At 42.1% G+C, this 27,329-nt stretch overlaps 1 long non-coding RNA gene across 1 annotated transcript in view; it reads left to right on the forward strand.

Moving 5' to 3' along the window:
- The window catches only part of LOC124723217, a 420,152-nt gene that overhangs the window by 132,448 nt on the left and 260,375 nt on the right, over nt 1-27,329 (forward strand). The window contains exon 2 of the long non-coding RNA XR_007006542.1: nt 19,299-19,369. This is a non-coding gene — a long non-coding RNA (uncharacterized LOC124723217). The remainder of the gene's footprint in view (nt 1-19,298; nt 19,370-27,329) is intronic.

Below are 27,329 nucleotides of genomic sequence, written 5' to 3' on the forward strand. Positions count from 1 at the left end.
GCACCTTATTTGAAAAGTAGCTTCTTGTCGTGTTAAAAGATGCCGCCAGCTTGATTTTGACGCTTAATATGATCAGATTGCCCCAGTATCTCAGTTTTCATTAATTTCATAGTGTGTCATAAGTAAAACCGTTGTAAGTTTTCAACTATTTATTCGAGACTTATCCTTAAAGCTGCAATGAGCTCGTGCCGTCGCTGCGGTTTTTCTGGTGTTCTTAGTTTTACGGTATCATGTTTGTAGGGTCTGCAATATAGTTTCATTGAAAATATAACATTCATCCGTCATTTCCTCCACCTTAGTTGTCCCTGAGTCTTCTCCATCCTGTGGCGAAGCACGAGCCTGTCTGCATTCCTCGCCCGGTCGGCTAACCGCTGCGAGATGCCAAAGCTCCCACCACAGTCTCTCCCTCCGAGAGGTCACAAAGCGACGTAACCTAAACGCTCCTCACTTGAATATTCTCTTTAAAAAAATTACCAACGGAATTGTGATGGCATATAACAGTATCTTCCACGTTTCTGTTCCACAAATATGGATTTCTGTTAGTAATGTATCACTGATGTACAACACTTTACCAGAGCCCAAATGTCACAGAATACTACACAAATGTAAAGAAAAGTATGTCATTTGACTGCCATACATAGTCATAAATTTTATGTGAACAGTGTAATAATTATGTCACTAAGAAACATTTCATTACGAGCATCAGTTATCTTTATGGCTATCTTATCACTTGTTGAACATTGTAGGAGACAAAAATGGAAATTACTGATCTTTTAAAGCCGACTGCGTGACGTACAGTGACATAAAATTGCGTTTGGTTCCAAAAAGTTTAGATATTTCAATACGTCAACGTTATGGAATGACATCACCTCTCAACCCTGTGGCGCGAGTTTTCGTAAACATTGAAACGACGGCAACAACGACACAAAATTCCTTGTCCTGAATGCATTCTTACTCAGTAATTTCTTGTTAGACGTACAAAACAGTTATTCCACTAACACAGATGCGTACTATGGGGCAAGAAAATACCATAGTTCGATAGAAAATGGCCACTGAATTTATCTCGGTGATCAATTAAGTTGCAAAAACGAGACGACCTTCGTTCGTTATCCATCATAGGTGTCGGTGGGAACGTAGCCACATATAGTAGTAACAATAAATGAAACAGAGTCAGGCTGCAGATAAAGTGTTATAAATATTATTGCGTGTTCGATTTCGTGGCTTCATGCTTCACTCTATGATGCGCTTCCATACATGAGATTACACACAGCAGTGCATATAAAACAAGAAATGTAATTTCTTTCGAAGTTATGACCTAACCAGTCTACTTGTCTTAACGTTACGTTGGAGATCAGTACTAAATCATAATGCACTGAGGCAACAAAAGTCATGGGACACCTCCTAATATCGTGTCGTACCTCATTTTGTCCTGCGTAATGCAGCGTCTCGACGTGGCACGCCCTCGACAAGTCGTTGGAAGTCACCTGCAGAAATACCTAGGCACGGTGCATCTATAACCTTCAGTAACTGCGAAAGTGTTGCCGGTGCAGGATGTAGAGCACGAACTGACTTCTTGAAAAAGATGTTGGATGGGACACACGTCCGGCTATTCGGGTGGCCAAATCATTCGCTCTAACTGTCCAGACTGTTCTTCTGGGCTGTTGGGCTGTGGTGGTGGAGGAGACCAGACAGCGAGGTCATCGGTCTCATCAGAGTAGGGAGGGACGGGGAAGGAATTCGGCCGTGCCCTTTCGAAGGAACCATCCCGCATTTGCCTGGAGCGATTTAGGGAAATCACAGAAAACCTAAATCAGGACGGCCGGACGCTAGATTGAACCGTCGTCCTCCCGAATACGAGTCCACTGTGCTACTCACTGCGCTACCAGCTCGGTCGACTGTTCTTCAAACCAATCCCAAACAAATGTAGCCCGGTGACACGACGTCGTTGTTTGAGAACATGAAGGCTCTGAATGACTGCAGACGGTCCCCAAGTAGTGGAACATAACCGTTTCGAGACAATAATTAATTCAGTTGGACTAGAAGCCCCAAGACATTCCTTGTAAACTTGTTGGCAACTTCGTTCCATACTTTCGTGGGGTCTGCGCCACACTCGAAGCCTGCCATCAGCTCTTATGTAATCGGTACTCAGGTGACCAGACCACGGTTTTGTCGTCTAGGATCCAACCGATATGGTCACGATCCCAACAGAAGAGCTGCAGGCGATGTCGCGCTGTTATCAAGAGCACTCGCGTCAGTCGTCTGCTGCCATACCCCACTTACGCCACATTTCGCCGCACTTTCATAGCGGATATGTTCGTAGAAAGTCCCACATTGATTCCTGTAGTTATTTCAAGCTGTGTTTCTTGTCTGTTAGCATTGACGATTATAGGCAATCACCACTGCTCTCGGTCATTAAGTGAAGGCCGTCGGCCACTGCGTTGCCCGTGGTGAGAGGTAACTCCTGAAATTTGGTATCCTCAACACACTCTTGAAGTTGTGGATCTCGGAATATGGAATTCCCTAACGATTTCCGAAATGAAATGTCCCATGCGTCTAGCTCCAACTACAATTCCGCGTTCAAAGTCTGTTCATTCCTGTCGTGTAGCCATAATGACGTCGGAAACCTTTTCACATGAATCACTTCAGTACGAATGACAGCTCCGCTAATATACTCCCGCTTTATACCTTGGACACGGGATACTACCGGCCACTGTATACTTGCGTATCGCTATCCCATGACTTATTGTCACCTCAATGTAAGTGGGAAATACAATTAGTCGTAGTAAATCCCAGTTATAGTGCAGTAACGTTTCTTGTCACTAGCGTGGATTGTTTCCTAATTGTGCCACTCATTTACAACTTACTTGCTGTAGTTGGCTCACTGTGAAGTTATCAAGGAGGTATAAGGAAAAAGGATAATCCGTTTTAATTTATTCATACTCGCAGTTTCTCTAAAACATTTGTTCTTCGAAATTGAGTCAACAGATGTAGACAAGTCTGGAGGAGAAGGCAGTGAATGAACAGCCTGGACGACCTGTTAACAGAGGGAACGAGCAGTCACAGAGAATGAGGCTAAAGAACGATATTTCCTAAGGGCAGCGAAGCTGAAATCCATTCACACTTTATGATCTCAATTAAGCGCCAAAATTTAATGCTAAGGAGTAATCCAACGGCGAATGATTGGACGGAATAAGCTACTGCGAATTAAGTTTACCTTTCTGGCAGAGAAATCAGCTTTACGAAAACCTGCTCACGAGCGGCTGAATGAAGAGACAACGCGTATAATAAAAGAGTTACAGTGTTTAATATAAATCAAACGGCATTTGTTTCAGTTATTTTAGATCAGATCCGTAAAAGAGAAATTCGTTATATGAGATGTAACACGAAGGAATAATATGGAAGAAGGAACTGCAACAAAGCAGGTGAAATAGAGAGAAAAGTATTCACACCTGGTTAACATTTAGAGAGAAGTCTGGCTATCTGAGAATTTTCTTTATCATAATCTAATAGCATCAGAAAATTTTTTCTGCAAGCTAGTGTGAACGATAATGACGTACTGCTTTACCATATTATGTGCATCGGAATTACTTCAGTCCTCACCCGTAATGTACCACAACTTAAGACATATTACTAACAAGTTTTAAGTGATAGGACTAGCCAACATTCGAAGCAGCTGTAAAAATTAGTCTTTGCTTAGTCGGAGGCCCCTAGGTATAACCGAGACCCTGTCAAGTTCTACACATACATGACGAATTAGGTCTACTGTTGATCATAATTCACCCCATAACCTCTTGGTGCGGGTTATATTCCCCGTGACTAGAAAGTAATACCTGCAAAATAGTTCCACTTCGTAAGTGAGTGATCAGAGGATGATCTGGAGTCATTTCCCCGAATTTCTAGTGTCCTATTCTTGGCAGGAGGTCTGGAACTAGGTACGCTTTGGTGATGCCAGTTGTTAAGTTACTTTAGTGATAAAAAGCGGTTCTAATGTCTGTGAAGCTTACAACGGCTGGGAGAGTTATGTGCTGACTACATGATCTCTCCCACATCCTAATATCGCATTCGAATTGTGACACTGGCAGAGGGAGAGACTGCGGCCGGTCAGCAGCGAATGGCCCGTCACAGACGGTACGTGTCACACTTATCTACAAAGTAGGAAGTATAACTGATGTACAGGAATACCACCCTATACCATATCTATTTGTAGAAAAATTCTGTAACATATTTTGTGCTCATGTGATCAGCCTGGAACAAAATGAACTTCCAGGGGAAATCAGCATGGGCTCCGGAAACAATGATCGTGCGAAGCTCGTCTCACGATCTTCCCATACGATCCTCTCTGCCATGCGTAGAGAAAGCCAATTTGACTGGTTGATTCAGACGTTTGTGAACGTTTTCTTCAGGTACTGAATTGTCTAATCTAAGGAAACTACGTTCCTGTGGGATACAAGCCAAACTTGTGTCGAGATCGAAGATTGCCTAACCGTTAGGACACAGCATTTTATCCAGAATTGAGAGTCACCTACCGAGTCTGAAGTTATATCTGGTGGACTTAAGCGGAGTTTAGCAAATCCATTAAAGTTCACATTATACATTAATGACTTTTCTTATACAATTAATTATCAGATGATATTATAACAGACGAGGTAATTTTGTCGAATAAATGTTGCAGTAATATCCAAACATCCAGTCAGGTTCGACAGAATATCATCCTGTCCAAAGTCTGGATGCTAGCTCTTATTACAAGGAAATGCAAAGGTGAAAAGTCCTTGTAGGGATAGTCATGTTATACACATACATACTGCATAGAGATTTCAAATACAATGACCACATAGGCTCAGTTTGAGGTAACGTAAACCGCTGGATACGATTCATTGGTTGGATACTGGGGACCACAGTTTTCCTATACATGAAACTATACAACATGTAACTGTATGTAACACCCACACGACGCTGACCTAGTGTATGAGACTCATATCAGAGCTTATACAAAGTTTATATACAGCTCATACAAAGAATAGCGATGCGAATTGTCACAGGCTTGTATCAGTGGCGAGAGTGTGTAACAGAAATGATGAACTATCTTATCTGGCAGACGTTCGAATGACATATCGCAAATCTGCCGAGACAATGCGTTGAAAACGTCAAGAATCGTCTTTCGGGTGATAAACTACATGATGTTCTTCAGACCCCTATGCACATAATCTGTACAAATCGTGGTCGATAAATTTCACAAATATCAGCTCACTCAGGGTCTTAAAAACTGTCATTCTTTCCACGCTTCATCCATTAAAAGAATGGTAGGGAACCTCAGCATTTGGTACAAAAAAATCCTCGGAAACATATTCCTCTACGTTTCGTAAAACATAGATGTAAATGTAGAAAGAAATAACAACTATCACTTTAAATATATGAGTGTTCACATGATAGCCTGAGTCAAGACGTTTTGCTGCAGCTTATTGTTTCAAAGGTCCCTCCACTAGCGTAACGTTCGCTGGAGCTCACTTTCCGCGATGGTGCTCAGTTCTCTTATCGCGGCCTCTGCATTCTTCTTCGTCTTTTCTAGATGAGGTCCTCAGAAGTTCGTTAAAGTTTGAGAAACAGGAGACAATCTGCAAGTTTAGTCCGGAGCCCGGGCAGGGGGGGGGAAGGGTTGGGGGGGGATGTTTGAGTAGGTCACTTCGGATGCCGGATGCTTTGTTATTTTATTGTGGGTGGAGGGAGATGTGCTGCATTGTCGAAATGAAGTATTAAGTTTTGACTTTGTGCAGATTATTCATCAGAAGAGGTGATACATCCCTCTTTTTAAACTCTTAGATCATTACTTGTGTTGGAAATTATAATATACGGTGTGAAACACAAAGGTATGAACCCACCCGCACAGCCGAGCTCGTTAACGGGCTGCTGATGAGCAGACCAGCCTGGATGTGATTTTCCGGCTGTTTCCCACGTTGTTGTTGTGGTCTTCAGTCCAGAGACTGGTTTGATGCAGCTCTCCATGCTACTCTATCCTGTGCATGTTTCTTAATCTCCCAGTACCTACCGTGAACCATGAATTTACTTTCAAAACCTTTTCTTAAGAATTTACTTTATTTAGTAGCGATTCATCAAGAACATTAACACATTTAATCACACTCTGTGAGCGTGGAAGTAGTTGCCAAAGGGTAACTGATGAAACAATTAAAAAAAATGTTTTTTTCAATAAATGGAAATTGCAATCCTAAAAGACCATTTTTTGGAACAGATTAAAATTATAATCAGAAAGCTCCCTGTAAATATCAAGTTACAATTTATTCAGAGGCAGAAATAACAATTTCTTTTTTTGATAGTATGAGCTTTCGGGCTGAGAACCTTGCCGCTCCCTTTTAACACGGCCGTAGTCACGACCGCTCACAACAACCTCTGAAAGACTACACTGTTGCAAATCTGCAACACACTAGATTACTTTAAACTATTAGTGTCGTTTTACACCACAAAATTTGTGAAAATGTCGTTCCAAAGGAATAGGGGACTTTCATTTACGCCATTTGTGACACCTCCTGATGCTTTTTTGTGTCGATTCCAGGCAGCGGTGAGTCCGAAATGTTTTCCTAGGCCACTTATAAGGAAATCCATGATTTGAACGCTGTGCGTCGCATTTATGACCTCTGTAGCACAGGCATTAGGAGGCGGCCTGTTATATGGGTTACGTAAGGTGTGACGACCTTATCATGATATGTCACGACAACGATGCTAATGCGACATTATTAGCCCATCTTACGCCGTACATGAACGTCTACACTCTGGCCACTTCCGTTGCACGTGTCGACACCTTGCTTGAAGCATCACCAAGCCTGAATGTGACATCCCAAGGCGCCATAGTTTTGCACCATTACAGAAAGAGTTTGGAGGTATCTTAGAGCCAGATTACAAATATATGTATCGATCTGGTAGAAAATGACATAGTTTCAAAACAGTGATCCTCATATTTCGTTAAGCAGCTATTTTTGAGAATAGAGGCACCAAACAAGGTGGCTGGTACCATGGTGCAACATCAGCTTTAAATATCAAGACACTACTCTACAATAAAAGGGAAGATAGTTCATTTACATCTTTACTCAACGGCAAACCGAAGAGTGGGCCATGGAGGGTAGTCCCCCCCCCCCCCCCCCATTCCCATCCCGTCGCCCCATCCATGTTTGATCGGTGGAATAAAAACAGTCGGCACCTGTACAACTTATCCCAAATTGATCTACTTGTGCCATTACGCCAGACGTCACTTGGATGAATTGGTATGTGTGTTCACTAGTATGACAATGTCTCCCGCTGCATTTTGTTGAACGATTCCGTAACGCTCTCACACTGACCAGCCAGACCCATAATAAATCGCTCAGTTCTTCTTCGGATGTTTTCTATCTCCTCCATACACCCAGCTCTGCAAATGCGGACACAAATGGAAAATGTTGACGTTTGAACATGTTGATGGATTCTAACGAACTATTATTCCAGTATTTCCATGCCAGTCGGTTATTCTGATCAAAAGTTCACCCTTCTGCAAACTTATTTTCAGTATAGAAAAGAGACAGCCCTATAGATGAATAATGGTGTGAGTAAATGATAGCTATTAAGTATGTCAGATGCTAAGGGAACGTGTGAGATGAGGATCGCAATATAACACGCGCAGATGACGTGTACACACAGTTTATCTGACATTTTTTGTATTTTAAGGTAGGCATGATGGACATTGAGGCGTCATACTGACAAATCGCACAGAAAGGTCGCTGTAGTGAAATGATTGCAGACCAAGTGGTGACTGTATGAACTCAGGACAATAGTGAGAAGAAGGGTAGACACATGTCCTTGGAGGAGGACTGTATGTACTGCAAGAAAATCGTACGACTATTCGACTGGCTCTGGCATAAATATGGATGACGACAGCTGAAATCCTGACTGAGGTTACCTGCAGAATGCCATCGAGAAACATCGGAATACATTACCGGAAGATAGCTGTAGATTTCGAGTTTCCACTCTTCATTTACGGCCCACATTATGCCACTGACAAGAGATGATGTAGAGCCAGAGTCTATACGGTGTGCAGCAAAGAGTCTCACTTCCATCTGTGGCAGTCAGATAGAAACCTACGTGTCCGCAGACTAGCAAGTGGATGACAGAAGACACAGGCCTGTCCAACTTCTGGAAATGTAGGATGCAGCGCTACTGGTTGTGACAACAGGACTGCTAGGGTAATCGCGCAAGAGAAGCTGAATGCTCGCAAGCATTAGGCAAGAGTGATAAACTCTGTTGTCGACCCTTCATAATGACGCTACCAGCTGGCATATTCCGCTGGATAATGCAAGATCCTACACTTCAGTTCAGACTAAAATCTCTTTGAAGAATATACGAAGGCATAAGTTTCCTTCTTGGTCTCCAAATTCTCCACTCAAAGAGCAGATCTGAAATGCGATGGGAAGACGTATACTTTCATTCCACCCTCAACAGGCAATCTTTTTGAACTGACTCCACATATGAATCAGGCATGGTTAGAAATTCCCCAAGATGACATGTCGAGGTTGTTTGCTTTCATACCATAAGAAATATAAGCTCATTTGTGTGAGTGAGCGTCACATTTCATTCTGATTTTGATGATGAATGTTAGCTGTGAATGGAATGAAAGCTTCATTATTTGACACTCCACATAGTTCGATAAAAGTTGGACTAGTGCATCATGGTGACACTTCCCAATTCTCACAGAATATTACACGTGGAGCACATTTTTCTGCTTCTTTCTTATAGCGGTTATCCCTTCTAGTACGGGACCCGCTTTCCCAGGATTTGGCAGATTTTATTTCATTATTCTCCGTGTGATCCATCTGCCCATCCTGACACCAAAAGTCGTCAAGGTAACCTATTTGAGGGGAATCGTGTGCGCCATCTGTGTGTGACTCATTTAAACTATGTACCGTGTGGTATCGTATTCTGTCTCTGTATCGTAATCTCTGATACGAAATTTGATGATCAACCCAGCATTTGCCTAAACGAACGCCAGAATCTACCTAAAAACCGTAACCAGGCTGCCCGGTGTACCTGCTCACAGTCGTTGGTCAGCTGCGTGGATGCGATCATGGTCTGATTCGCCTTCCTTTCTCGCAAGGCAGCGCGAAGAAAATTAATTACCTTTTACTTTAACAGCATGGATTTGACTTTTCCATACGGATTTCAGGTGTTATCATTTCAGGGTGTTATTATTTCCGCCGGCCGAAGTGGCCGTGTGGTTAAAGGCGCTGCAGTCTGGAACCACAAGACCGCTACGGTCGCAGGTTCGAATCCTGCCTCGGGCATGGATGTTTGTGATGTCCTTAGGTTAGTTAGGTTTAACTACTTCTAAGTTCTAGGGGACTAATGACCTCAGCAGTTGAGTCCCATAGTGCTCAGAGCCATTTTTTTTTACAAAGACGAAACTTGTCTAGCTTGAAGGGGGAGCCGGCCGGAACGGCCGAGCGGTTCTAGGCGCTACAGTCTGGAACCGCGTGACCACTACGGTCGCAGGTTCGAATCCTGCCTCGGGCACGGATGTGTGTGATGTCCTTAGTTAGTTAGGTTTAAGTAGTTCTAAGTTCTAGGGTACTGATGACCTCAGCAGTTAAGTCCCATAGTGCTCAGAGCCATTTGAACCATTTTTTGAAGGGGGAAACTTGATGCCGCAATGGTTGGCGCGCTAGATGGCGCTGCCATAGGTCAGACGGATATCAACTGCGTTTTTTAAAATAGGAAACCCCATTTTATTACACATTCGTATAGTACGTAAAGAAATATGAATGTTTTAGTTGGCCCACTCTCTTCGCTTTGTGATAGATGGTGCTGTAATAGTCACAAACATGTGTCTCACAATTTTAGACGAACAGTTGGTAACAGGTAGGTTTTTAAATTAAAATACAGAACGTAGGTACGTTTCAACATTTTATTTCGGTTGTTCCAATATGATACATGTACCTTTGTGAACTTATCATTTCTGAGAATGCATGCTGTTACAGCGTGATTACCTGTAAATACCACATTAGTGCAATAAATGCTCAAAATGATGTCCGTCAACCTCAATGCAATACGTGTAACGACATTCCTCTCAACAGCGAGTAGTTCGCCTTCCGCAATGTTCGCACATGCATTGACAATGCGCTGACGCATGTTGTCCGGCGTTGTCGGTGGATCACGATAGCAAATATTCTTCAACTTTTCACACAGAAAGAAATCCGGGGACGTCAGATCTGGTAAACGTGCGGGCCATGGTATGGTGCTTCGACGACCAATCCACCTGTCATGAAATATGCTATTAAATACCGCTTCAACCGCACGCGAGCTATGTGCCGGACATCCATCATGTTGGAAGTACATCGCCATTCTGTCATGCAGTGAAACATCTTGTAGTAACATCGGTAGAACATTACGTAGGAAATCAGCATACATTGGACCATTTAGATTGCCATCGATAAAATGGGGGCCAATTACCCTTCCTCCCATAATGCTGCACCATACACTAACCGGCCAAGATCGCTGATGTTCCACATGTTGCAACCATCGTGGATTTTCCGTTGCCCAATAGTGCATGTTATGCCGGTTTACGTTACCGCTGTTGGTGAATGACACTTCGTCGCTAAATAGAACGCGTGCAAAAAATCTGTCATCGTCCCGTAATTTCTCTTGTGCCCAATGCAGAACTGTACACGACGTTGAAAGTCGTCGCCATGCAATTCAATGTGCATAGAAATATGGTACGGGTGCAATCGATGTTGATGTAGCATTCTCAACACCGACGTTTTTGAGATTCCCGATTATCGCGCAATTTGTCTGCTACTAATGAGCGGATTAGCGGCGACAGCAGCTAAAATACCTACTTGGGCATCCTCATTTGTTGCAGGTCGTGGTTGACGTTTCACATGTGGCGGAACACTTCATTTTTCCTTAAATAAGGTAACTATCCGGCGAACGGTCCGGACTCTAGGATGATGTCGTCTAGGATACCGAGCAGCATACATAGCACACGCCCGTTGGGCATTTTGATCACAATAGCCATACATCAACACGATATCGACCTTTTCCACAATTGGTAAAAGGTCCATTTTAACACGGGTAATGTATCACGAAGCAAATACAGTTCGCACTGGAGGAATGTTACGTGATACCACGCAATTATAAGTTTATGAGTATTACAGCGCCATCTATCACAAAGCGAAAAAAGTGGTCCAACTAAAAAATTCACATTTCTTTACGTACTACACGAATACGTAATAAAAAATGGGGGTTCCTATTTTTAAAAACGCGGTTGATATCCGTTTGACGTATGGCTGCGCCATCTAGCGGGCCAACCATAGCGCCATCTGGTTTCCCCCTTCAAGCTAGATGAGTTTCCTTCTTCGTAGTTTTTTCGTTTGATGCTTATTTCTTGAGATATTTTGCCCACTCATTATCAATGGACCACTCTGTATAAATAATTAGTACGGAAGTTTATGAATAACAGAAACATATTTTTTCATACGTTTAGCGTAGTACTGAAGCCGAGTCTGATATATTTTTGTCTCACAGTTTTTACTATTTTACTTGTTGGTTAAGAACATTGCGATTTCTGGTTCTGTATGATAAATCTGTATTGTTTTCTTTATTTTTACTATATCATCCCTTTGACGTTACAAATCAAGAACAATCGAATGAAACCTGAATTAAACATAGAAAATTTCAATTTTGCTGTAAATATTGCTTACTTTTAACTAACAGATATTACTAAGCAGACCAAAAGCTCGTCACCTGCCACTTCATACATCTTCACTTAGTTTCTAGACGCTTCCGGTTTTTAGGGGAATCTAGTAGTACTCTTATCACATACATAAAGAAATTAATCGTTGTGATGTAATGCCTGATAGCTATGCAACACACCTAATATACAGGTACGACCTTAACTCTACTGTATTTTATGCTTACTTGTGATACTCAACAGATGCCTACAGTAGTTCTACAATTCTATTAATAGTGATGATGATGTTTGGTTTTTGGGTCGCTCAACTGCGCAGTTATCAGCACCCGTACAACCTTTGCTCAGCCACTTTCATGAATGATCATGAAATGATTAGGACAACAGAAACACCCAGTCATCCCGAGACAGGTGAAAATCCCTAACGCCGCCGGGAATCGAACCCGGGACCCCGTGCTTGGGAAGCGGGAACGCGACCGCGAGACCACGAGCTGTGGACGTCTAATAATGAGGCATCGCACTTAAGGGCTTCAAACACTTGACAGGATTTGGAAAGCTGCGTGAGGTGCAAACTCGAACTACTTCTCAGCAAGTTGCAGCAGCATGTAAACCAGTCCGTTAACAGGGGTAGAGCTGTGAAAGTTGCTGGTTGCAACCAGTGCCCGGTATGATGGCCCATACATGCCACAGGTTAGCAAGTTGACAAGGAGACCACATGGATTTTTGTAATGTTTGATATTTATGCTGTGTGAACTTCAGAATTCAAATATCAAACACGAAAAGCTGCTAAGCGCAACTGTAAAACATTCTCGAGAAAATCGACTTCGAAGTCTTGCGAGCATCTTTAATAAGTTAAAATATAGTGGTTGTTTTCTACGAGCAGCCTGTTTTTAGAATTCTCGCTCACTACGATGGAGGCCAGTGTTCTGTTCCCAGCAGAATCAAAATGTAAAACAAAGATGTATATTCTAAGAGCATTTCCGTGAAGCGTAGAATACATAAAAATGTCATTTTCTCATTATTTTCAATTCATTTCGAATACCTACGTCATTTAATATGAAATGCATCAAATACATTCTAATTAAGACATCAAATTGTCATATTTATGGAAAATGCATGTCTCTTAGTTTCTAATTACATACCACTCACAAAAATCCAATTTTCATTGCAAACATAAATTCTTAGCTTTTGATATTTTATAAAAGATTGTTAGTCAAGATTGTTTACATAAAAATGTAGATTAAATTTTATCCCATCTTTACGTGTTTTACAGTTCACAGGAATGCTCGTAGGGCATGCACCTATGTAAAAAATTTGATCCCGTCAGGAATCGAATGCAGGCCGCCCACAAAGACACCGATCACTAATTTACTTATTTCACGAGAAAAATTAAGAAGTAAGATGGTCGGAAAAATCCGAATTCGATATTCTAGAGAATGTTCGAGAGCTGCGTGGAACTGCTGCGGGGGACCGATATTTGTTTTCTGAACTTCACGTACCATGAATGTAAAAAATACTCTACTTTTGAGTGCACCCCGCCGCGCTACAGGACGCTCTTTGGGTCGCCCGCACTGTCCTAAGAGTTATCGGGACAAAATATGACCCTGACGTCATGAACCACTTGATCCCTACTCCGTCAATGGATTCTTGCAATATGGTTTTGTGCGATTACCTCCTACAAGAAAGCAGTTCCTAAATAACTCAGGGCTATTCTTGAGAGTGGTCTGTCGTTGAAGGAGCAATGAAACAATCTGAGAGTGAAGGTCGCAGCGCCAAGCAACATGTCAAAAGTACAAGTCAGGGAGCAAGCACCTGCCGGCCGATGTGGCCGAGCGGTTCTAAGCGTTTCAGTCTGGAACCGCGCGACCGCTACGGTCGCAGGTTCGAATCCTGCGTCGGGCATGGATGTGTGTGCTGTCCTTAGGTTAGTTAGGTTTAAGTAGCTCTAAGTTCTAGGGGACTGATGACCTCAGATGTTAAGTCCCTTAGTGCTCAGAGCCATTTGAACCATTTGAGCAAGCACCTGTGCTTCATGCATGGGCTTCAGCTATATGCTACTCGGCAGGAGTAACCCATCCTTCACATGTTTCACTGTGTAGTACAATTCCTGCCACTCGGAACAGGCTGGCATTGCTCTTCGCCAAACTTATCGACAGGTGAGGGATGGGTGATACCTCCCTCAGTCGGAATGATTCAAGTTTTGGATGGAATAGTACCATCCGACATCAGACGGATAGAAACTGCCAAATTCGAAAGGGGCAAAGTTAACATTGATGATGGACACGGGGCACGAATTTGTTGCTCAACTTTTAAACATTACGAAAATTTTTGTCAAGTAACGCCTCCCTGGTGAAGCCAAAGACAAAACAGAGACTTCAGCGCTGACAGATCAGAAATAAACGTGTTTGGATACCACCAAAGAGAAGCTATCCCCTTGAAGCGTCGAAATAACTGACGATGGCCAAAGTAGATAGGATATACAACGTAGACTGGTAATGGCCAAGGAAGGTCCTCTGAAGAAGAGAATCCTGTTAATAATGAATATTGATTTACGTGTCAGGAAGTCTTTTCTGAAAGTATTTGTGTGGAGTGTAGTCATGTATGGAAGTGAAACATGGACGATGAAATGTTTAGACATGCAGAGAATAGAAGCTTCGGAAATGTTGTGCTACAGAAGAATACTGAGGATTAGATGGGTAGATCACTTAACTAATGAGGAGGTACTAAGTAGATTTGGGGAGAAAAGAAATTTGTGGCACAGCCTAATGACAAGAAGGGATCGTTTGACTGGACACATTCTGAGACATCAACGGATCACGAATTTGGTACTGAAAGTAATTTTGGGAGGAAAATCGTAGAGGGAGACTAAGAGGTGACTACAATAAGCAGATTCAGAAGGATGCAGGTCGCAGTAGTCATTCGGAGATGAAGAGTCTTGCAGAGGATGGAGTAGCACAGAGGGCTGCATCAAACCAGTTGTCGGACTGAATACCATAACGTCAAACCTGTCAGGTTAGAATGGAGACTACGCCATAACCAAGATGCCTCTTGCAATTGCAGTACTAATCAAACGGTGAGTCATTTCCTTGACAGCCCCGTTTACATCATCTCCTCTCGCACTGTGATGCATGAGGATCAAGTATCAGCAGGCCCTAAGGCAGTGCATTTTGTTGGGCTGCTACGCTAAATCTAAATGCCATCGACATAGTTGTCATCGAAATGATAAGAAGAAGAATTACCCTTAATTCCATCCACGTATGCTTGATTTGTTCTGCTACGAAGTTAAGAATGTACCCAAAATAAATATAATCTTCTATTGTTACTGTTAGCACATACAATCTGATAATCATAAAAAGTACCAATGTGGGAGCTGTACCGGAGGTTTTGTATGGTGTCCCGGATTAATATTCAGGGATATGACAAGAAGGATCATTCAAGCAAAAAAAGTCTAGTAAACTGGGGCTCTAAAACACATACTTCAAGAGCTATAAGCACTTCATTTTCGATACTATGAAACAAATTCCGTCTCTGTAGTTCTTTACTTTCCATATTACTGGACGAAAAGACATTTTTATATTTTTATAACTAAATCTGCTATTTCATACATGACTGCAAACGATTCATAGAAAACTTCAGTATTGCTTTAATCGGCATATGAATAGCACTCCATTGCACATCAATTATTCACCAAATACGGGAGTACAAACTATACACTGAAATTTATAACAGCATAGGAATACTACAGTATGTGTATTTCATTGAAATAGGACTGAAAAGCCGGCCGCTGTGGCCGAGCGGTTCTAGGCGCTTCAGTCCGGAACCGCGCTGCTGCTACGGCCGCAGGTTCGAATCCTGCCTCGGGCATGGATGTGTGTGATGTCCTTAGGTTAGTTAGGTTTAAGTAGTTCTAAGTCTAGGGGACTGATGACCTCAGATGTTAAGTACCATAGTGCTTAAGCCATTTGAACCATTTGAACGACTGAAAAAATATGTTTCCTCTTAAATACTGCAAAAAAAGAAATTAAAAATTATTGTATGAATATCATGTGATGGAACATTGTGTCTCACACAGTATACAATCACTGATATTGATACAATCTCCGAGTAAACTGAAGATATCAGAGATTATATAAGATCTTATAATAGATTCTTTACATCAACATCTCTCAAAATTTACGATAACACCTACGATAAATAAACTAGCGGGACACATAGTGTAATGCAATAAGAACTGGTTCCCCGTTGTACGGGTATATCAAATATCATTGTCACGTGGTTTGTGTCCACCTCGATAATGAAGGTACCACAATGAAGAAAACTATCTACTAAGCACATACATTACAATGACACAGTACGGTGTTACCTTAACTCAGAACAGCGGCATCACAAGCAATAGAACGCTTCCCCGAGTTTCTCAGCACCCACTGCAGCCATATGTTATTGAGACCAGTTTGAACAGTAAGCGAAAGTTTTGAGCTAAAACCCCATAGCTCCGGTGCCACTCTTTCAACGGCGAAGCGTGCTTCTCGACACGGAAGTACAAAAAGAAAAGTTAAAGAAAGCTCGGTGAAAATGATGTGCTGACAAGCCCTTAAATTAGGAACATTTGGAACAAGCCGCCCGACAAATTGTACGGGGTACTACTGTCGATAGCGGTATGACACAGTCAATCGTACCCCTTAAGCATCGCTGGTTCGTTCAACAATGTCCAAGCAATACCATTCACGCCCGTTAATTCGAGGCTTTGCTCAGGTTTCGAGTGGGACGTTCGTATGCACCTAGTCAAGTTTACAAATTTTTCGACGTATGGAAAGGCAACTGTGAGTGATTCGCCGTTGTATTCGCAGCGGATGAGCGTAATTACTGGAAATGGAACTGAATTCAACTTTCGTGATGAGTATAGTTGCTCCTAGGCTTTGTTAAGAATTATGCAACTTACTAGCTCAATATACCAAGGAAATAGTCTGAACTGCTGTTCTATCAAACAAGATTTTAGTTTAAACTGAAGAACTAACGAATTTAATATTTGTAAAGAGAAGAGATGCGTTTTTGTTTAGGCAACTCAGTAAGGTATCATTAAAAGCGTGTTCTTTCGGTCAACCGCCGCTTACCAACGTCCGATAGCTGAAAAGAAAACTGTTTCAGTTAAAATTGGGCAAATATAAGAGGCTGCAAACGTAAGGGAACGAATTTTAGAAAGTGTGCGAAATAGGCGACTAAGGCAACTGGAGAGATTTTAAAATTTGAATTTTTCGCAGTGGAAGATAAGTGAGATATGAGGAACCTTGGAATTTGGAAATCAATATGTAGGATGAAAAGATGAAGCTAGAAGGAGTGAAGAAGTCAGCGACGTTGACTCAAATTGTTCGGCACTGTTCATAAAACATTGTAAACGCTTCAGTATCGTGACAGTATTATTCGCAAGACGCAGAGCACTTTATTACGGGGCGCCCATAAAGGGATGTCCTCAGTTACAAATTTTAATAGTATCAACTATAAGCGTTGTAAAGTGTTCGTTCAAGGTCACAATTAAAGAGTATCTTAAACAGTTTTACGCCAGTATACGTGTGAACACTGCTTTGTTGTTTTCCTGCTTGCAGCGCCACATACGCAAAACGGCGATTCCTGAGACAAGGGTTGGGTTGTTTTGGGGAAGGAGACCAGACAGCGAGGTCATCGGTCTCATCGGATTAGGGAAGGACGTGGAAGGAAGTCGGCCGTGCCCTCTGAAAGGAACCATCCCAGCATTTGCCTGGAGCGATTTAGGGAAATCACGGAAAACTTAAATCAGGATGGCCGGACGCGGGATTGAACCGTCGTCCTCCCGAATGCGAGTCCAGTGTCTAAGCACTGCGTCACCTCGCTCGGTCCTGAGACAAGGGCATCGTCAGAAGTGCCCTAGGGACTTGTAGTAGAACTACTCTTATTCTCTATGTACATAAATGATCTGACCGACCGGTTGAGCAGCAATTTATGGCTGTTTGCTGATGACTCTGTGCTGTACGGGAAGGCGTCATCGTGGAGAAACTCTAGGAGGGTATAAGATGACTTACACAGAACATCAAGTTAATGTGATGAATGGTAATTCTCTCTAAACGTAGAAAAATGTAAGTTAAGGCGAATGAATAGGAAAAATAATACAGTAGCTTTCGAGTAAAATATTAATAATATGCTGCTTGATACAATCACATCGATTAAATATTTAGGTATAATGCAAAGCGATATGGAATGGAATGAGCACAACAGGTTGGTGGTTTTATCGGTAAAATTTTGGGAAAATACAGCTCATCTATAAAGGGAGACGGGGTATAGAACGCTAGTGCGACCCATCCTCAAGTACTGCTCGAGTGTTTGGGTTCCCCAATAGGTCAGATTCAAGAAAGACGTCAAAGAAGTTCAGAGGCGTGCTGCTAGATTTGTTACCGGTAGGTTCGATCAGCACACAAATGTTATGCGGATGCTTCGCGAACGAAAATAGCAATCCCTCGATGGAAGAAGGCGCTCTTTACACGAGGTACTATTGCAGAGATTTAGAGAAATATAATTTGAGAACGACTGCAGAAAGATTCTACTGCCGCCATCGTAAACTTCGAGTAAGGACCACGAAGGTACGATCAGACCAATTACGGCTGTTACGGAGGCTTATAGGCAGTCGCTTTTCCTTCGCTCAGTTTGCGAATAGAGCTGGATAGGAAATTACTAGTAGCGGTACGTGATACGCTCCGCCATTCACCGTACGGTGCCGTGGCTTGCGGGGTATGTATGTAGACGTAGATTAAGCTGTTTAGTCTCGCAAGCCAGCTGGAATGCTGTGTGCACCGGACGGACGACGCCTCGCGACACATGACAGGAACGCAAACCGTGTGTACCTCTAAACGGGGTTCTGGCTTGTATGTTCCACATGGAATTCGGTTTTGCATTACAACGTAAGACAACAGAGTCTGAGCGCGATGTCACCGAAATGACAGGACATACTGCATCGCCTTTGAAGCAGTGCTTGCGATTCCTCGTGATGCGTTCGCGCTTCGGCTCCCAGGCTCTGCAGAGTTCTGGCGCTTGCAAGGGTACTCCGGTGTTATCCAGGTTGTGCGCTTCCTGCCAGTGCAGTGGGACAAAAGTGGTAGCCTATGCTTTAATATGTGGTTGTTATGTGAACGCTTTTATGAAATGAAAATCAGCCGACAAAAAAGAGATATCGCATTCACAGCCTTCAGAAATAGCTTTGGTTCTCCTAAAGAAGAAGCCAATTCGAAATGAACAGATAATGGTTCAATCGAAGAAAAGCTGTACTTGGAACGTAAATGATGTATTCTCAGTTGAAGTTAACCTTTCATTAACTGAATTATTGTGCAGTTTTATTTTTAAAGAAAACATCAGTCCTTATCTCCTACAAATCAAGGAATTTTGAGGTGTTGACTTTTCCATGTGATATTCTGTAACAATATCATAAACCATTAAACTCAGGTCCATAGATTTAAATATTTCGAGCTAGACTCAGTTGAACTTCTCTTCAATACGTAAGCACTGGTATCAATTTTTCCCAAGATGGCATTCTTAATGTCTCTTTTTCGATTTCCAGATATCATCACCGAATTTCCGAGAGAAGAACTGCTAACAAATCTACCGAGAACCAAGTACAGTAGCCTTCAGGTGAGTACAGACTCAAGTAGTCATTAAGTACAGCACATCCTTAAAAGTGACCACCGGCTGATCGTAGATGTGGAAGAACGTCCCTTGTTGTAGTAGAGGGCAGCCTACGATGCGACGTTTTAGGAGAGTATCTCGCTAACACAGTAGAACAGCTTTCTTATTTAAGGCACTAGCAGGACATCGTGACACAGCCTTCCAATTTTGTAAACCAAAGCAACGGCCCAGTTCCTTAAGTAAGGACAAAGAGAGTAAATTGGTGTGACATAAGTTGATCTTTGGTGGTCATTCTATGGACTTTGATGTTACAATCATACGCAACGAATGTCACGCAAACTCATATTATATGGTTCATATACATCTATAACTATTTGATTCTCTGCAATTTACACTTAACTGATTGGTAGACTGCTCATAAAATGACTTTAAGACTAGTTCTCGAACTACCCACCGCCGAATAGCATGTGGGAAAAATTAACAGCTAAATATTTCCATCTGAGCTCTTACTACTTTTATTTTATTACGATGCTCATTGCTCTCTATGAAGGTGGAAGCTAACAAAATATTTAGGAATTCTGAGGAAAAAGTTGGTGATTGACATTTCGTGAAAGGACCTTGCCGCCACGAAAACCCTTTGTTTTAATGATTGTCTCCTCAAATCGCTTATCATATCCATGACACACTCTCCCTTATAACGCAATAATACAAAATGAGCTGCCCTCTTTTGAAGTACTTCGATGTCCTCTCTCAGTCCTACATCATAAGGCTTCCACATCACTTAGGAGTACTGGAGCAGAGGACGGACACGTGTAGAGTAGGCAGTCTAGAAGACTTTTGCGTTACATGGAAAACATGACACAGTCATCCAATAATGTCACACTGGATGGCACGCCTCTGTAGACTTCTTTACTCATACGTATATACAATCAGTGTCTATGCCATACAAAAACATTTCTGCGACAGAAAATTCATGACAAGTGTTAAGACATTAACCACGCGTAGTTTCCATGACCTGAAATCCACTGCGAAAGCAGTGGCCAGGCGCACATCAGGATTGGTACAATACGACCCGACGCGCGTGAATCTGAGGGACACTATTTTCGTTAAACTTTTCTGTAAGTTTAACGTGTAATGTGTAACAGATAAATAATAACAGCAGTTATAGTTTGATATTTGCTAATCGTTATGGAAATCGAAAAATAAAGAGCAAAAAAAAAAAAAAAATCGCCTGTATGCGGAAACATACGCAATGTGTGTCCTCATAGCAGTCACAGTTTTAAATGTGAGAAGCGGAGCTCATGTAGTTTCCGTCAGGCATGTTAGTATAAAAAGTGTATCTCTCTATGTTGACTGCCGGCCGGTGTGGCCGTGCGGTTAAAGGCGCTTCAGTCTGGAACCGCGTGACCGCTACGGTCGCAGGTTCGAATCCTGCCCCGGGCATGGATGTGTGTGATGTCCTTAGGTTAGTTAGGTTTAAGTAGTTCTAAGTTCTAGTGGACTGATGACCACAGAAGTTAAGTCCCATAGTGCTCAGAGCCATTTGAACCATTTTTTTCTCTATGTTGACTGAGAAACTAAAATTTATATTTTGTCAGTGTAATTTTAAAACATTTTATATTCGGTCTTTATTTCTCATGCAAAAATTGAGTTGCTTAAAATGCGGAATAATTTGGTAACATCAGTTGTATGGCAATATACTAACGGGACCAAATCCACTCGACTAGTGCCCAAAAGGAACCACGCTACTTGCTTACATTCAGGGACACTGAGGCCTTAGCTATGAAATAATCGTCATGTGACTTGCCATGCTCCCTTCACTGTGACACCATTCATAATCTAAGAAGCCACATCTCATTTCCTGGAACTGTGACAGCCATTAAATTGAAACAACCAATCAAATATCAATAATGTACAGGTCATTAAAACGAAACAGACAGTGACAATATAGTCCTAGAGCCACCACCTTGGCCCTGTTCAAAAGCAAATGCATTACCTAAATTTTTTGCACTCATGTTTAAAAGTATTTGCCAACAAATGTATAAGACATACACACTCTGTCACACACACACAAAGCACTTGTGAAGGTCCACAGTTCGGTCACTATACCACACATGGTGCAAAGCAAAACGGGTCCTTACACTAAATGTTTTCACATCTACTGGATGCCCCAAAAGAGCATTACCATTTGAGAATTCAGTACTTAACGGAATAATGTAGGTAAAGAGGTACAGTTCGATGGACATGTTCGAAGTGACTTGGAGTCTTATTCAAACCATAAAAATTCGCACGAAAAGACAAACAGTTGGCGCTTCATATAATACAAAAGCAATAATTGTCGTAATAACTGATTTTTAGCAAAGACCATGTTCTTAATAACAAATTGTCAAGATATTGGGTGTCATTCATGACCACCTGTAGCAGACACACAACGTTGTGAACAGCGCTGTGCAGCATACTAGTAGGTGTAATGAGATATCGTCATCCGATGTAGTCTTTTAATATCCCTCAAGACGTCGGGCGATAGCGGTAGACTTGCGACCTCATGTAACCCCACAACCAATAATCACACAGATAGAGGTCTGGGGAACTGGAAGGACATGCATGACGAGTGGCGGCTCAAGCCGCAATCCTCGCTCTACGTAGTGGGCAAGAATTCTTTCATGCGTGTAGCAATAGGAGGTGGAACGCCATCTTGCCTAAGAGTCGTGACTTCTAGCATGTGTTAAACAGCCAGGCTAGGAATGATGCGTTATGTAACATATCGGCGTACCTCGCACCCGTTAGGCTGACAGTTTAAAAGGCAGCCCGCATTTCTAGCGCCATCTGTTGGCCGGATTTTGCACTCGATTTTGGTTTCAATAAAAACCACTATCATTTCAGGCATGTGTACGACGTTTTACGTCTCATCTACATTACTCCGTGAATTGGTATAGTTTCAATTGTTTGTGGCTGTGGGTCGCCCTGTAAATTGCTCAACGAAAGTCATGACGATTCTCAACCGTCAAAATGTTGTTTCTACTTCTAAGTGGCCTGCAAAAATATGTCACCAGCACACAAATGCAATGATTATTTCAATTGCCACAATGTTATTTACACACACACACACACACACACACACACACACGCACACACACACACACAAAGAGAGAGTCATAAGAACGGACGTGTAAAATGTGACACTGGAATCTCAGATTACGTGCCCCCCATGCTGTTACTGCAACAAAATTGTTAACACATGTAGCTAAGGAAACAACCTAATCATGCAGATGATATTTCATGTATAGACCTAAATGGGGCCAACTACCAAAACGAGTGTAACTAGCCCTTTAACTGTACAAAACATGCGTTGGCTAAAATATTACACTAAGCAAGGAAGCACATAAACAAATAAACAGTCTGCATTACTCTCAGTTACTGGGAGAATAATATTACTGTATGATGTTTAAAGCCTGACTGTGAACTCTCAGATTAACTGTCATAATGCTAATCCCATATCTAAATTCTTGTATAAATCTGCAAGACACGTGTAACATAAGAAGGAGGTATTTCATCTTTCACTCCAGTCCTAAATGATGATATGAACAGCAATGAATTTGAACAATCATAATTTCATGGTGTGGGTTCCTGTAGTCATGTCCTAGTTCATGAACCACGGGCAACGTATGAGTGGCCAAGTAAGTGGTCCCGACAGTCGGGATACCAGTTACTTTGGAATAAGGCTGGGCATCTCGGACATATTCTGAATCGTGGTCACCTTTGTACTCATACGGCAAAGACTACCAAATCCACCGGTTAGTCCCTCAGCCGTTAGGGGTAAAACCCAATGGGACTCGGGGCAAGTAAGGCTAGCAACCTGCTTCCCTGGTACTTTAAATATGATGCAGGCAACAATCAGAGCAAAATGCCTCAAACCTTTGGAGGTGACGGACTCCCACCTCTAACTGACAAACCAGGGACTCCAAGGATACAACTTGGCAAACAAATGGTAATGAGATGGGAAGCTATTAATATCAATGGGGGCTACTCTGGTAAGAAGGTAGAGCTGGCAGAGGCTGCAAGTAAGATAGGGCTGGACGTTTTAGCTGTTAGTGACATTCGGGTAAGGGGTGAGAAAGAAGAGGAAGTGGGAGAATACAAGGTCTACCTGTTAGGAGTCAAAGCAGGAATAGCACAATGGGGTGTAGGGCTTTACATCAGGAAAGAAATGGAACCCAGCGTAGTTGCAATAAGGTATGTAAACGAACGACTGATGTGGATAGATTTGACAGTGTCTAGCAAGAAAATTAGGATTGTGTCAGTATATTCGCATTGTGAAGGGACAGATCAAGATAAGATGGATAGTTTTTATGAGGCACTCAGTGATGTAGTTGTTAGAGTAAAGGACAAGGACAGTGTTCTGCTCATGGGTGATTTTAACGCCTGGATTGGAAATCGAACAGAAGGGTATGAAAAGTTGACTATATAATAACAGATCAGGAATTCAGGAAGGCTGTGAGGGACACACGTGTATTCAGGGGATTCTTTGATGACACTGATCATTATTTAGTCTGCAGTGAAATTGGGATTGGGAGGCCGAAAGTGCAGGAGGTCAGGTCCTTATGTAGGAGGATAAGAGTGGAGAAACTTCAGGATAAGGAAATCAGGCACAAGTACATAACAGCGATCTCAGAAAGGTACCAGTTAGTTGAGTGCAGTCAATTACAGTCATTGGAAAAGGAATGGACAAGGTACAGGGACACAGTACTAGAAGTGGCTAAAGAATGTCTTGGAACAGTAGTGTGTAAAAGTAGGATGAAGCAAACAGCTTGGTGGAATGATACAGTCAAGGCAGCCTGTAAAAGGAAAAAGAAGGCGTATCAAAAATGGCTACAAACCAGAACCCAGGTAGACAGAGAAAGTTATGTTGAAGAAAGAAACAAAGCCAAACAGATAATTGCAGCATCCAAGAAGAAATCGTGGGAAGACTTTGGAAACAGGTTCGAGACTATGGGTCAAGCTGCTGGAAAATCATTCTGGAGTGTAATTAGCAGTCTTCGAAAGGGAGGTAAGAAGGAAATGACAAGTATTTTGGACAGGTCAGGAAAACTGCTGGTGAATCCTGTGGATGCCTTGGGCAGATGGAGGGAATATTTTGAAGAGTTGCTCAATGTAGGTGAAAATGCGATCAGTAATGTCTCAGATTTCGAGGTAGAATGGGATAGGAATGATGATGCAAATAGGATCACATTTGAGGAAGTGGAAAAAATGGTCAATAGATTGCAGTGCAATAAAGCGGCTGGGGTGGATGAAATTAAGTCGGAACTCATCAAATACAGTGGAATGTCAGGTCTTAAATGGCTACACAGGATAATTGAAATGGCCTGGGAGTCGGGACAGGTTCCATCAGACTGGACAAAAGCAGTAATCACACCAATCTTTAAACATGGAAACAGAAAAGATTGTAACAACTATAGAGGTATCTCTTTAATCACAGTTGTGGGTAAAATCTTCTCAAGTATTGTTGAAAGGAAAGTGCGAGTATTAGTTGAGGACCAATTGGATGAAAATCAGTGTGGGTTTAGGCCTCTTAGAGGTTGTCAGGACCAGATCTTTAGCTTACGGCAAATAACGGAGAAGTGTTATGAGTGGAACAGGGAATTGTATCTATGCTTTATAGATCTAGAAAAGGCATATGACCGGGTTCCTAGGAGGAAGTTATTGTCTGTTCTACAAGATTATGGAATAGGAGGCAAACTTTTGCAAGCAATTAAAGGTCTTTACATGGATAGTCAGGCAGCAGTTAGAGCTGACGGTAAATTGAGTTCATGGTTCAGAGTAGTTACAGGGGTAAGACAAGGCTGCAACCTGTCTCCACTGTTGGTAAGAGTATTTATGGATCATATGTTGAAAACAATAGACTGGCTGGGTGAGATTAAGATATGTGAACACAAAATAAGCAGTCTTGCATATGCGGATGACTTAGTTGTGATGGCAGATTCGATTGAAAGTTTGCAAAGTAATATTTCATAGCTAGATCAGAAATGTAAGGACTATGGTATGAAGATTAGCATCTCCAAAACGAAAGTAATGTCAGTGGGAAAGAAATATAAACGGATTGAGTGCCAAATAGGAGGAACAAAGTTAGAACAGGTGGACGGTTTCAAGTACTTAGGATGCATATTCTCACAGGATGGCAACATAGTGAAAGAACTGGAAGCGAGGTGTAGCAAAGCTAATGCAGTGAGCGCTCAGCTACGATCTACTCTCTTCTACAAGAAGGAAGTCAGTACCAAGACTAAGTTATCTTTGCACCGTTCAATCTTTCGACCAACTTTGTTGTAGGGGAGCGAAAGCTGGGTGGATTCAGGTTACCTTATCAACAAGGTTGAGGTTACGGATATGAAAGTAGCTAGGATGATTGCAGGTACCAGTAGATGGGAACAATGGCAGGAGGGTGTCCACAATGAGGAAATCAAAGAAAAACTGGGAATGAACTTTATAGATGTAGCAGCCAGGGCGAACAGGCTTAGATGGTGGGGTCATGTTACACGCATGGGAGAAGCAAGGTCACCCTAAAGACTCAAGGATTCAGCAGTAGAGGGTAGGAGGAGTCGGGGCAGACCGACGAGAAGGTACCTGGATTCGGTTAAGAATGATTTTGAAGTAATGGGTTTAACATCAGAAGAGGCACCAATGTCAGCACTGAATAGGGGGTCATGGAGGAACTGTATAAGGGGGGCTATGCTCCAGACTGAACGCTGAAAGGCATAATCAGTCTTAAATGATGATGATGATGATGAATGATGATGATGATAATTTCAGGGAATGAGAAGGTAACGCACAATTTTACGTCAAATCTCACAAGGATTTTTTCGACTTCAAAATGTCACTCCAAATACATAATGGATGTAACTTACACTAATGCTGGTCTCAAATATATGTAAAAAATTGTAGATCTTTCCTAGTAATGAAGCACCTAACTAAGGGAAGTTTTAGGGGGGAGAAGATAACGAATCAGGTTCTACACCAGTAAAATATAATCGACGGTACTGACGGGCTAATACTGATTTTATTACATATAAGCATATTCGCATTTGTGAACAAGACAATCTTTTGGGGAAGGCTCCAATGTTTACCAATCGGGACTGTGGTGCCCATTCTCCGTAAAGCGTTTACAGATAGTATTTCGGTAATCAGCAACTAAATAAAACCTAATCCTAATGATAAGACTCCTTAATGCGACATGTAAACGCAAAACATTGAAAAAGACAAACTGATAGACCTAGCACCGTCTTAGGAGAAGAAACACTGCAGACAACGACGCTCAGGTTGATGTTGTATCCCTTGACTTCAGGAAGGCATTTGACACCGTCCCGCACCACCATTTAGCTGACCGAGCTTCCTAGTATCCGGCCACATCTGCGACTGTATTCAGTACTTCCCTGCAGATAGAACTCAACAATTCGCTCTTAACAGAAGAAAATCAACACATATGAAGATAATTTCCGGATTGCCCCAGGGGAGTGTGAAAGGACCGTTATAATCTTACAATGTGTACAAATAATCCAGTAGAAAGCATCGGAAGCTCTTTAAGGTTGTTCGCAGCTGATGTCGTTGCTATATGAAGGTACCAACGGCATAAGACGGCAAAGGACCTAGAGAGGGTTGATGATTGGTGAAAGGACTGGCAGTTGACCCTAAACGTAAATAAATGTAATACGTTGCGGATAAACGGGAAAATAAATCCACTCTTATACAACTACAGTTTTGCTGGCAAATCGCTGGAAACCGTATCTAGCGTAAAATATCTAGGAGTAACTATCCAGAGCGACCTTAAGTGGAATGATCATATACGTAAAACAAATAGCAGGAAAAACAAGTTACAGATTTAAATTCATAGGAAGAATCTTAAGTAAATGCAATTCATCCACTAAAGAAAACTGTTGCAGGGCTCTTATTCGACCGATTCTTCATTATTGTTAAT

The sequence above is a fragment of the Schistocerca piceifrons genome, chromosome X (genome assembly GCF_021461385.2).
Source record: "Schistocerca piceifrons isolate TAMUIC-IGC-003096 chromosome X, iqSchPice1.1, whole genome shotgun sequence".
Classification (NCBI taxonomy): Eukaryota; Metazoa; Arthropoda; class Insecta; order Orthoptera; family Acrididae; genus Schistocerca; species Schistocerca piceifrons.